Below are 12,307 nucleotides of genomic sequence, written 5' to 3' on the forward strand. Positions count from 1 at the left end.
ATGGATTGCAACCAGCATTTTAAAAAACTATTGGAATGGAATAGAAATATCTGATAACATCAAATGTAGCAGGAGTAAATATTGCTTTGTGAAACTTTCAGCTCTATACACATGTGTCTCTGTGTACGGCTGTGTGTGTAGTGATTGTAATTATGAAGTGTTTTTCTGTGGCTCATGTCAAAAATTTTGGAACTGGCTGGGAGGACTTTGATTCCAAAGGATCTGAGTGAGAATCTTTTTTTACCATGTGGCCCTGGGTGAGGTACCTCCCTCCTCTGAGTCTCAAGTCTTTCAACCCTAAGATGAAGATTATGACAGATTAGGTGAAAACTGACTGAAATGAAGCAAGGCAGCCTCCATGTCTGCTGCCTGGCAGGCATGCAACTGATACAGTTACCAGGGTTATTATAAGACAGGGGACATTGTACTGTGTGGATCATGGCATCTAGAGCCTTGTGGGTGCCACGGCAATGTGGCTAACTGGCTCATACCTAAGTTTAAATGGAGCGATACAGTATTGATGAGGACGGAAGGGGCAGATGACAAGAGGAAGGAAGGAAACCAATAATGCATGTGTACCTACTGTGTGCCAGGCACTCGTCAGACTCTTTCACCTCCATTATTAACTTTCACAACAACCCTCTGAAGTAAGTAAGTAAGATGATGTGGGCCATATACCATCGTTCAGGTTGCCCACTGCACAATTCCATAGGGCTCCATTCACATCAAAGTCTAGGTGCATGTCACTCCCTGAAGTCAAAGCAAAACCACACCTCTAATATAGTCGTCCTGACTGTGATTATTCCCATTTCACAGGTGAGAAAACCGAAGCTCAGAGTGGTCAAGTCTGTCCCAGGTCACAAAGAGAGTAAATGGCTTAGTTGTGACTGGGGCCCAGATCCAAATGCCCTTAAAGCCAAGGTTCTTCCCAAGCTGCCGAGAAGGTATCTCTCCTGTTGCCCCAGTCACCCCTTCCCCTCTGATGCAAGAGAAGAGACGGAGATAAAGAGAGGAGTAAAGAAGGAGAAGGCAATGGCACCCCACTCCAGTACTCTTGCCTGGAAAATCCCAAGGACGGAGGAGCCTGGTGGGCTGCAGTCCATTGGGTCACTAAAAGTCAGACACGACTGAGCGACTTCACTTTCACTTTTCACTTTCATGCATTGGAGAAGGAAATGGCAACCCACTCCAGTGTTCTTGCCTGGAGAATCCCAGGAATGGCGGAGCCTGGTGGGCTGCCATCTATGGGTTCACACAGAGTCGGACACAACTGACGCGACTTAGCAGCAGCAGCAGCAGAGATAAGAAAAGACAGAAGTAAAGAGGAAGTGAGGCTCTGAGTCCTGAATCCAGACTTAGGGGCAGGAGTGAGGGTGTAGGTGGACATCCTGTGTTCCCACAGTGTGAAGGTAAAAAAAATTTTTTTTGCCGCCAGGCATGCAGGGTCTTAGTTCCCCGATTAGGGATCAAACCTGTGCCCCCCTGCAGTGGAAGCATGGAGTCTTAACCACTGGATCGCCAGGGAAGTCCCTTGAACGTGACGGTTTAACAACAGGTTCTCTGAAGACAGAAAAATAAAGAAGCTATGATTTGTAGTGTTTTCCAGCTTTCATAGTGTGGATAATCCCACTGTGGTCAGTTTCAAGCTACCAAGGGGATGTCACTGAAAGCAGAGCAGAGCAAAGATGTGCATGGTTGGGGCTTGGGGGCTGAGCCGGCAGGATCCAGAACATCTGTCTCCTTCCAGTCACCTCACCCCAGGTCCCCTGGAGACAGAGGACTCAGCTGGCTGCCCGTATCTCTTGGCTGAAGCCAGCCTATCATGGACCTCTGGCCTCAGATAAGGGGTGCTCTTCAGGGCTGGTAAGGCGTATTTGAGCCAGGAAATCAAGGAAGGGGGTGATCGTGACAGGTGCTGAGGCCCCCAAAGACTCCTAAGGGCTCAGCCTGCCCCAGGCTGTCTCTGCCAGGCTTAGACCTCATATGTAGTCATGCCCCAGCAAAGGTAGGCTAGAAACCTCTCCCATCCCCTCTTCCTTGGCTCCCTCTGTTGGAAGGAAACAAGGATTGAGCCATATGGATATTCTCTTTTCCTTTTTCTGTTTGTTTATTTGTTTATTTTTGGCTGTGCTGGGTCTTTGTTGCTGCGTGCAGGCTTTCTGCAGTTGCAGCAAGTGGGGGCTACTCTTAGCTGTGGTGTGCGGGCTTCTCATTGTAGCGGTTCCTCTTGCTGAGGAGCACAGGCTCTAGGGCACAGGGCTTCAGTAGTTGCGGTGTGTGGGCTCAGTTGTTGTAGGTCTGTAACATGGGCTAGAACATGGGCTCAGTAGTCGGGGTGCAGGGGTCAGCTGCTCCAAGGCACGTGAGATCTCAGTTCAGGATGGAAGCCTGAGCTCCCTGCCCTGGCGGGCAGTATGCCTAAACACTGGACCACCAGGGAAATCCCTTTTATTTTTCTTTACTTGACCTAATTCTTGGTGAACTTCCAAAAAGTACATAAGACATATCTTATTGTTTGGAACTGATGCCTAACATTTCTTGATAATGATATATCATGTTTTATTTATCCAATCAGTTGACACTATTTCCAGCTTTTTTGCTCCCTAAGTGATGCTGCAATGAACACACTTCTACAAGGCTCTTTGTGCAGACAAGCAAGTATTTCTCCAGCGTGAAAAACAAGAGGAACTGCCGGGTCATAAACGCCGTGTACATTTTGAATTTTGATCAATGTCAGTGAATTGCTCACCTGAGAACAGAACCTTGTGGAACTTCTGCCAGCTGTGAGAGTCCTCACCCAAATCCTCACCAATACTTCATATTATAAAACATTACAAATCGTATCCACGGCATGGTGAAAAATGACACCTCAACATTGTTTTAAATTTTACATTTCCCTCATTACTAGTAAGCTTGGGCATTTTTCATGTGTTTATTAACCACTTATATTTCCTATTCTATGATTGTATCCTTTGTCAATTTCCTTTTTTAAAAAAATCTTTCTCTTTATCAACTGGTATAAGTTCTTTATGTGTTCTGGATACTAATCCTATTTGTTATATTGACTCCAAACAGTTTACCGTTTGTCTTTTCTCATGTATAGCACATCTTTTTTTAATTAATAGGTTTTATTTTTTAGAGCAGTTTTAAGTTTACATAAAAAGGATCAGAAAATAGTTCCAGAGTTCCCAAATCCACCCCCCCCCCGCTTCCCCCACAGTTTCTCCTATGATTAACATCTTTCAATAGTGTGTACATTTGTGACAACTGATGAGACAGTAGGAATACATTGCTGTGCTGGGCTTAGTTGCTCAGCCGTGTACAACTCTTTGTGACCCCATGGACTGCAGCCCACCAGGCTCCTCTGTCCATGGGGGTTCTCCAGGCAAGAATACTGGAGTGGGTTGCCATGCCCTCCTCCAGGGGAGTTTCCCAACCTAGGGATCAAACCCAGGTCTCCTGCGTTGCCGGTGAATTCTTTCCTGATTGAGCCACCAGGGAAGCCCAAGAAGGCTGGAGTGGATAGCCTATCCCTTCTCCAGGGGATCTTCCTGACCCAGGAACCCAACCAGGGTCTCCTGCGTGGCAGGCAGATCTTTTACCAGCTGAGCTACCGGGGAAGCCCCGGTGACATATTATTACTAACTCCATCGTTTACATTAGGGTTCACTCTCTGTGTTGTACAGTCTGTGGATTTTGACAAAGGCAAAGTGACGTGTGTTCACCATTGTGTCCAATAGTTATGACCCTAAAAATTCCCTATGCTCCACCTGGTCAACCCTCCCTCCTTAAACCCTGGCAACCAGTGATCTTTTTACTATCTCCATGGCTTGGGTGCTTTCAGAATGTCATAGAGTTGGAATCACATAGTATGTAGCCTTTTCTGATTGGCTTCTCTCACTTAACAATATGGATTTAAGGTTCCTTCATGTGCTTTCTGGCTTGATTACGCTTTTCCTTTTATTCCTGAATAATATTGCACTGTACGGATGTATCACAGGTTATTTACTCATTCACTTATTAAAGGACTTCTTAGTTGCTTCAAAGTTTTGACAGTTATGAATAAAGCTGTTTTTGTCATCTACTTTGATTATTTATTATAGTCAAAGTTAGCAGTCTTTTGATGTTTAGTTTTTGCTTCCTGTGTCTACTTTAAGAAAATCAACACTCTCCTATATTTTTCTAACATACTTACAGATATTTATGTTGATTCATCTGGACTTTATCTTGGTAAGCGGTGTGAGATAAGGATATAACTTTATTTTTTTTAATGAGTAGGTAATGGCTTTGAACCCTTATAGAACAAACTGTTCTTTCCCCACTGACTTTATTTTATAATTTTATTTCTGAGTTGTAAAAAAAGTGAGTTAACTTTCATTGGAGTATAGTTGCTTCACAACGTTGTGTTAGTTTCTCCTGAACAGCAAAGTGAGTCAACTGTGCATAGACATATATCCTGACTGATTTTACATCATGATTTTGTACCATATGCCAAGTCTCACGTGACATGTCTGCTCCTAGCTCATCATTCTGTGCCATGAATTTCTTTGTTGAATTTCTTTGATGCTGCACTGTCTCCGTCACTATAACTTCCGGTGGAGTCTTTTGGCTCGAAGGATAGGTCTCTGTTCCTTTTAGCCCATTGTTCACTCCCTCCAGAAGTGCTACCCTACCCAGAGCCTTGCTTCCCAGGTGGTGCTAATGGTAAAGAATCCACCTGCCAAGGCAGGAGAGGTGGGTTCAATCCCTGGGTTGGGAAGATTCCCTGGAGAAGGAAATGGCAACCCACTCCAGTATTCTTGCCTGGAGAATCCCATGGACAGAGGAGCCTGGCGGGCTGCAGTCCATAGCGTTGCAAAGAGTCACGCGGGACTGAAGCAACATAGCGCGCACACACATTCTCGCTCCCTCTGTGGGCTCATTCCTTAGCCCCATCCCCACCTTGCCCCCTGCCCCAGTCTCCTTCTGAGGGCTGGACCTTGCTCTCCAAACACTCAGCTGTTGCAACGTCTTCAGTTTCTTCCTCACCATGCCAGTCCAGATGCTCTCTGAGTTTATCGGACCTGTCACTGCCTTGGTTTTCTCATCTATAAAGTGCGAATGGTAGCAGGCATATGCAATGTCAGAAAGCATCCACTAAAGAAGGAAAATGTTCATGAGAACAACTACCCCACACACTAGGACAGTGGGGACGTAACAGTATTTTAACACAAAAACTACCAACTAGACCCAGAAGCCGAACCCAGCCTGTTGACAGAATAATCAATTCTCCAAATTGTTACTTTAGAAATGCATTGATTTCTCAATTGAATCACATTTATTCCCAAATATGAAAGGCCATGCTTTAAGAAAAGTCAATAAATGAAGTGTACAAATCATTCAAAGATAGGTTGGTGAGATTTTCTGGTTGCATTCTAAAGACCCTGCTTAAAAAACTGGGCCCTCGATCAAGTTTCAGGAAGCATGTTTGTTCTGTGAAGTGCGATCCACCAACATCTGCTGTAAGAATCTTCAGCAGGAGGAATTGTTTCTAATTCATTCTGAGTTAAAAAGTGACTTTCTGTCAAGTTACGGCACCTCCTATAAATTAGCGGCAACTAAATGAACGTGGCTTTCTCTGCTGCGACCGCTGCTTCCTGGCGTGGGCCCACACCAGGAAACTCGCAGCTGTAAATCTCTCATCCTGTGGTTTCTCCCAACTCCTGACACCATAAATGGGATTTCCAGCCAGGGTGGTGAAGCAAGCATGGCTCCTCCCTGTCCTCTGGGAGACCTGGGAGAGCAGTGGGGTGAAGGATACTGGCCAAGGGCTCAGAGCTGGGCTGAGTGTGGTGCCCACCGGAACCCCAACCCAAGACAAAAAGAGCTGCCGTGACCCCCAGCCCACCCTCCACTGGTCAGACCAAGGAAGCTGAACCCTGTTGTCAAGGCAAGAGGGGCTGGTATGGGGCCAGAATAAAGAGACAATTTGGGAGAGTCAGATCCCTGGGTTGGGAAGATCCCCTGGAGCAGGGCGCAGCAACCCACTCCAGGATTCTCGCATGGAGAATCCCCATGGACAGAGGAGCCTGGCGGGCTATAGTCCATGGGGTCGCAAAGAGTTAAGACATGACTGAAGGGACTTAGCACGCACGGAGGGTCAAGAGGTGAACCCAGAGTAAAGCAGGAGTGAAACAAAGGGAGGGGGAGGGGCTGGTTTCCAGCTCTCTCACCAACTGTGTGACCTGGATTACCTCACCTGTCTGTGCCTCAGTTTCCTCAGCTGTAATAAGGGGATAATAACAACTGCCTCAGTGGCTCAGAGGTAAAGAATCTGCCTGCCAACTCAGGAGACTCAGAAGACTCGGGTCTGATCCCTGAGTTGGGAAGTCCTCTGGAACAGGAAATGGCAACCCACTCCAGTATTTTTGCCTGGAGAATCCCAGGGACAGAGGAGCCTGGTGGGCTACAGTCCATGGGGCTGCCAAGAGTCGGACACGAGTGAGCGATTGAGCATGCGTGCACAGATTGGTATGAGGATTAAGTGGCTTATGCAGTAAAGCAAGCACTTGGAACAGTGCTTGGCTCATAATCAGCCCTGTATGCGTGTTTCATGAATGAATGAACACGTGCTTAGAGCTCGCTGTGTAGGCTCCTTGCCTGTACCCTAGTCCAGGGCCCAGGCCTGTTTTGCTCTCCAGTGACTCCCCAGCACCGAGCCCAGGGCCCGGCGCATAGTGAGTGTGCTGCAGCTGTTTGTTAAACGAATGCTGAGTGCAAGGTGCTTTGGGGAACTGGGCTGGCTGGTGTAAAGGCTTAGGGTCTGGGATATGGGGATAAGCTAGGATAGGGCCAGATTTGAAAACTCTGGAGAGCAAATTGTCTACAGACATGAACAAATGTCAGACTCATCGTTTGTTTACTTATTATTCATTCACTCAATCAGTCATCGAAGATTTATCCATGCTTTTCACATGCCAAGCATTGTTCCTGGGGACGTGGTGGGGGGAACCCTGCTCTCGGGGTCTCAGGTTCTAGTGGAGAGATCCATACAACAAGCACATTGATTAACAAGCAAATGTCAGACAGTGAAGAGTGAGAAATGAAATAGGGCAAATGCTGGGGGCTTTCCAGAGTGGGTGGTCAGGGAGAGCCTCTCCCAGGAGGTGACTCAAATCAGCAGAGATTTGAGCGGGGAACTGGAGGCAGCCACACGGAGGTCTGGGGAAGAGCATTCCAGACGCAGGGAGTGACCGGCTGGGGCAAAGGCTTGGAGGCAGCAGAGCAGCAGAGTGGGAAAGGGGCAGGGGGTTGGGGGAATTAAAGAGGGGTTAGGAAGGCAGGCAAGAGCGAGGACATTGTAGATCACGGTGGGGAGTCTGGCTTTCTTCTAAGTACAACGGGATGCCATTGTAGAGGGTTGAAGCAGGGGCCTAATTTACATTTTAGATCGTTCTGGTTGCAGTGTGAAGACAAATGAAGGAAGTGGGGGTAGAGAAGGGAGCCCAGGCCCAGCTGTTGCTGCTTGAACTAAAGTTGTTGCCAGCTCCCGGGCGGGTTTTGAGGGTGGATTACTCAAGACCTGCTGGGTGTGGAGGGCCAGAGCTACCCAGCGATTGGGAGGACCGTGGGGGTTGGACTTGGGCAATTGGATGGATGATGGTGCCAATCACAAAAATGAAGATGGCGGGAGGAAGATGCCTGGGTGAGTCAAACCCCACCTGGGCCAAGCTAATTTGAAATGCCTATTATTAAACCCACGCTGAGACATCATACCAGCAGTTGGGTGTACAAGTTTGAGGCCTGGGAAACAGAGCTGGAGATTTAAATGCATGTGCCATTGGTATGTGGACGTGGGCCTACAAGAGACCACCTGGGCGCAGATGGTAGAGAGAGCAAAGAAATGTCAAGAATGGGGCAAATGTCCAGTGCTGAGCAGGGTAGGCAGGTCCAGCAAAGGAGAGTGAGGACCAGAGGCCAGGAAAGAAAGAAATGAAAGTAAAGTCGCTCAGTCGTGTCTGACTCTTTACAACCCCACGGACTGTAGCCTACTAGGCTCCTCTGTCCGTCCATGGGATTTTCCAGGCAAGAGTACTGGAGTGGGTTGCCACTGAAAACCAGAGGCAGCACTGCCAAGGCCAGGAGAAGGATGCACACTGAGGAGGAGGAAGCAGTTTGTTGGGTCAGAGATGAAGACCCGGAAGTGATTGCTGGATTTGCCAACATGGAGGCCATGGGGGCAGATGCTCCATGGAACAGGCTGAGAAGAGGAAAGAAAACAGCTGGACAGAGAGAAGATGTCCAAACTCGCTGCATGGAGAAGCCAAATGATGAGGTGATAGCAGAGGGGGCCTGGAGCTCAGGGAGGGTTCCTGAAGAGGGGAGATACAGGATGTTCCCACCTTTACCCAGAGCACTCCAGGTAGACAGAGGGGGCCTGAGAGCACAGATGAGCCAGACAGCAATAGAAACCAGGGAGAGAGAAGGTTCTGGAAGACAAAGGAGCTGGCCTTTTAAAGTCAAGTTTATTTATATGTTTTTGACTGCACTGAGTCTTCCTTGCTGCGTGCAGGCTTTCTCTAGTTGCGCCAAGCAGGGGCTACTCCCTAGCTGAGTGCAGGCTTCTCATTGTGGTGGCTTCCCTTGTTGTAGAGCATGGGCCCTAGAGCTCGTGGGCTCCAGCGGTTAGCTCCACGGCACGTGGGATCTTCCCAGACCAGGGATCGAACCTGTGTCCCCTGCATTGCAAGGCGGACTTTTATCCATTGCTCCACCAAGAAGTCCTGGAGCTGGCTTTTGAAGGAAGCTGGGACTCCTGGCACAAGGGAAGGAGAAGGCCAGCAGGTGCGTGCAGGCCCCAGTACGGGAATGGCTCTGCTTCTCCCTCTCTCCCAGGAGGCCAGGCCACCAGCCCAGAGCGAGACAGCAGATGGGGGGAGGCTTGAGGAACCAGGAGACGGTGTGAAACGGTCCTTTCAGAGTATGGGAGGTGCAGACAAACCGTGGCAGTGTGTGTGGCAGTGTGTGTGGCCAGCGGGGCCATGCTGCTTGTGCGACGCTTGTGCTCAGGAATTTAAAGTAAGGCCACGCAGTGTGGCCGCAGGTAGCGGGTGGGGATAGGAGTCAGCCTGACCACATGGAGTTGTGCCTCCTGGGGCTGGGAGACACACAGGAGGGCCAAGCCAGGATGCCTCCTCTGGGGAAGGATACAGAGCAACGATGTCCAGCTGACTTCCAGACCTCCTCTTGCCTCCAGCCTCCCTCTCTTTCATAGGGTTTGGATGTATGATGCTAGTGGCATGCTCCATTTAATTGAGATATCAGAGGGATCCGCTGATGAATTAATTTTTAATAGAGCTTACCATTAAAGGCACTGTCCAAATTATTACTCAGAACACTCAGGGGACGTTCATGTCTAAACAAGTATTCTATGTACATGGGCCGTGATCTGGACTTGCCAATATCTCGGGCGTATCATGTCAGAGATGTAAGACAGACAGGCCCCTGGGGACCTGGAGGAAGCTGAAATCAGATGAGGTAGGGCAGGAAGGTAGCAAAGGGAAACCCCAGCAAGGGCAGCTTGATCTTTAGTCATTAGTCGCTGAGCATGTATTGAGCACCTGCTGTGTTCCAGGCCACCTTCTAGCTGGGGAAATATGATGGGGGATCAGTGACCTGGCTTCAGTGCTCTCAGGGAGGACAGAGAAAATGGGATGCCTGTGCGGCAGGGCAGTTAATGGGGGAAGGCTGGGGGCCTACAGGAATCTGAGCTGGGGCTCTGAGACCAAGTCTGGGGGGTCAGGAAAGGCTTCTACAGGGGGTGACATTCAAGCAGAGAAGAACCGGGAGGGTAGACCAGACAGTGGAGCAGCCCTGGCCAAGCCCACAGGCATCAGGGCTTGGTGGGGCCGTGATGAGCCGTTAGGTAGGGCGTGTGGGTGGAGAGAGCACTGCTGGAGGGGTAAACAAGACACTGCGTGGAAAGTTTTGAAGCCATACTGGGAGTTCAGGCTTTCTCCTGAGAGCAATGGGCAGGAATTGCATAATTGTAAGTTTGGGGGTGAGAACCAGGCAGCCTTTTTTTCCTCTCTCTCTGTTTTCCTTAGATTATTTCATTGGAGGATAATTACAACATTGTGATGGGTTTTGCCATACGTCAACATGAATCGGCCATAGGTATACATGTATTCCCCCCGCATCCTGAAGCCCCCTCCCACCTCCCTGCCCACCCTATCCCTCTAGCCCTCTCTTGCCACTGATGGAGGACAGACTGGCAGGAAGGTGGCAGGCAGGGAGGTCCTGGAGGGGCAGTTGAGTGAGAGGATGAGGCCAGGAGGAGGGTACTGAGCAGGGTGGGCAGGTGTCAGGAGGAGCCACGTCTGGCACTGCAGAGACGGATGGAGTCCTAGCAAAGCCTCGGGCCCTGGAGAGCCCTGACTCAGGAAAGGGGATGGACTGGGAGAAGCTGGTGGGACTGACCCGATTAACATCAGCCCTATAACATCCTCCCATGGAAAGAAAACTGGGAGAGGCCAAAGGTTGGTATTTCTGACACCAATCAACGTGGGGGCAGACAGAAAAAGAAACCCCTTATCTGTGCACATCTGAAACATCCAGATGTTTGCCCTGATGGGGGCTAAAGGCTGACTCTCCTTCCTGCCCTTTGGCCCGGGGAGGAAATCATACCGGGCATGCCTGCACTTAAAACCATCCCCGAGAAGCCGAGCTGATGCTATGTTTAAAGCTTGCCCAGATCTATTTTTAAAGAACAGGCTATTTTTAGATACTCTCCCGAGAACCCACAGCCTCTCTTGATAGCATATTTCAAGGTTTAAAAAGTTCCTCCTTACACATAACCTAAATCTTTCCAGCGCCAATTTAAGCTAATTTCTTGCTCTGCCCTCTGAGGACAAGGGGGATGGGGGTGAGCCGGTTGGCATCTTCCTGAGAAGAACCTTCCCAGAGTTTGGCAATTACTGAGCTACCCCTCAACTCTGTCATCTGGCACTAGACCATTCCAATTATTCTGCCCTTGCTCCAGTGGTCTCCTTCTAGGCCCCCTGAGTCATTAGCATCACTCCTGTTTGGATTCTGCCCATTTCTCTATTTGCTCTTTAAAGTGAAGTGGCCCAAGTCAGAGCTGGCATTTAAGGAGGGATCAAGGTGGTGCTAGGGATCAAGGTAAAGAACCCTCCTGCCAATGCAGGAGACATAAGAGATGCAGGTTCGATCCCTCGGTCGGGAAGATGTCCTGGAGGAGGGCACGGCAACCCACTCCAATATTCTTGCCTGGAGAATCCCATGGACAGAGGAGCTTGGCAGGCTACAGTCCATAGGGTTGCACAGAGTCAGACATGACTGAAGCGACTTAGCACGCACACACATAATGTTTACTGAATCCCCACCAGCCTCTGTCACCTGGCTACCCTCATCCAGCCCCGAGAGAATAAATGGGTTCAGACAGCCCAGCCCCGAGGTGGGGGTCTAGAATGAGTCCAGAGGCCACGCCCCAGTTCTTGGTGAGTCTCAGGTTAGGGAAAATACTGGCTGAAACCACCCACCCTGGGTGGGTGGCCAGGCACCACAGTAACCATTTGCATGAGGAACACAGAACAAATCACCACCAACTGGAAGAATTTGGGAAAGATCAATAGGACAGAGGAGATATCAGTCCACATGCCCCAGAATCCTCCTCACCGGAATCCATCTTGGCTGAGCGATGCGCACACCACCAGGAAGGACCCTGAGTCAGAATGACTGGCCACAGACAACCCGGGAACTACTCTCATCACTGTAAAACCCAAGATGGTGAGCCATGTGGCCGAGCAGTTCTGGGCTCCCTTACCCTCCTGCTCTCCACCAGCGCCTCTTCCCAATACAGCCTCTTGCTTTGTCAGCATGTGTGTCTCCTCCAACAATTTATTTCTGAGTGTTAGACAAGAGCCCACTGTTGGGCCCTGGAAGGGGTTGCCTTTTCTGCAATAGGCTCAGACACCCCTGTCCCCCAGGTGAGAGTCTAGAATGAGTCCAGAGGCCATGCCCCCAGTGGATCTTGGGGTTGTTGCTACTATTGCTGATGTCCAACTCTTTGCAACCCCATGGCCTGCAGCATGCCAGGCTTCCCTGTCCTTCACTATCTCCCAGAGTTTGCTCCCAGAGATTCATGTCCATTGAGTCGGTGATGCCATCCAACCGTCTCAGCCTCTGTTGTCCCCTTCTCCTCCTGCTCTCAATCTTTCCCAGCATCAGGGTCTTTTCCAATGAGTCAGCTCTTCCCACCCAGTGGCCCAGGGCAATTTGGTGGTGGAGGATTTTTTTTTAATGTTAG

The 12,307-nt window shown here is 49.5% G+C and overlaps 1 protein-coding gene across 1 annotated transcript in view; it reads right to left on the bottom strand.

Moving 5' to 3' along the window:
• Positions 1 to 12,307, bottom strand: part of GSG1L (GSG1 like) — a 255,208-nt gene that overhangs the window by 42,997 nt on the left and 199,904 nt on the right. The window lies entirely within an intron of this gene.

Source organism: Capra hircus, chromosome 25, assembly GCF_001704415.2.
Source record: "Capra hircus breed San Clemente chromosome 25, ASM170441v1, whole genome shotgun sequence".
Taxonomy (NCBI): Eukaryota; Metazoa; Chordata; class Mammalia; order Artiodactyla; family Bovidae; genus Capra; species Capra hircus.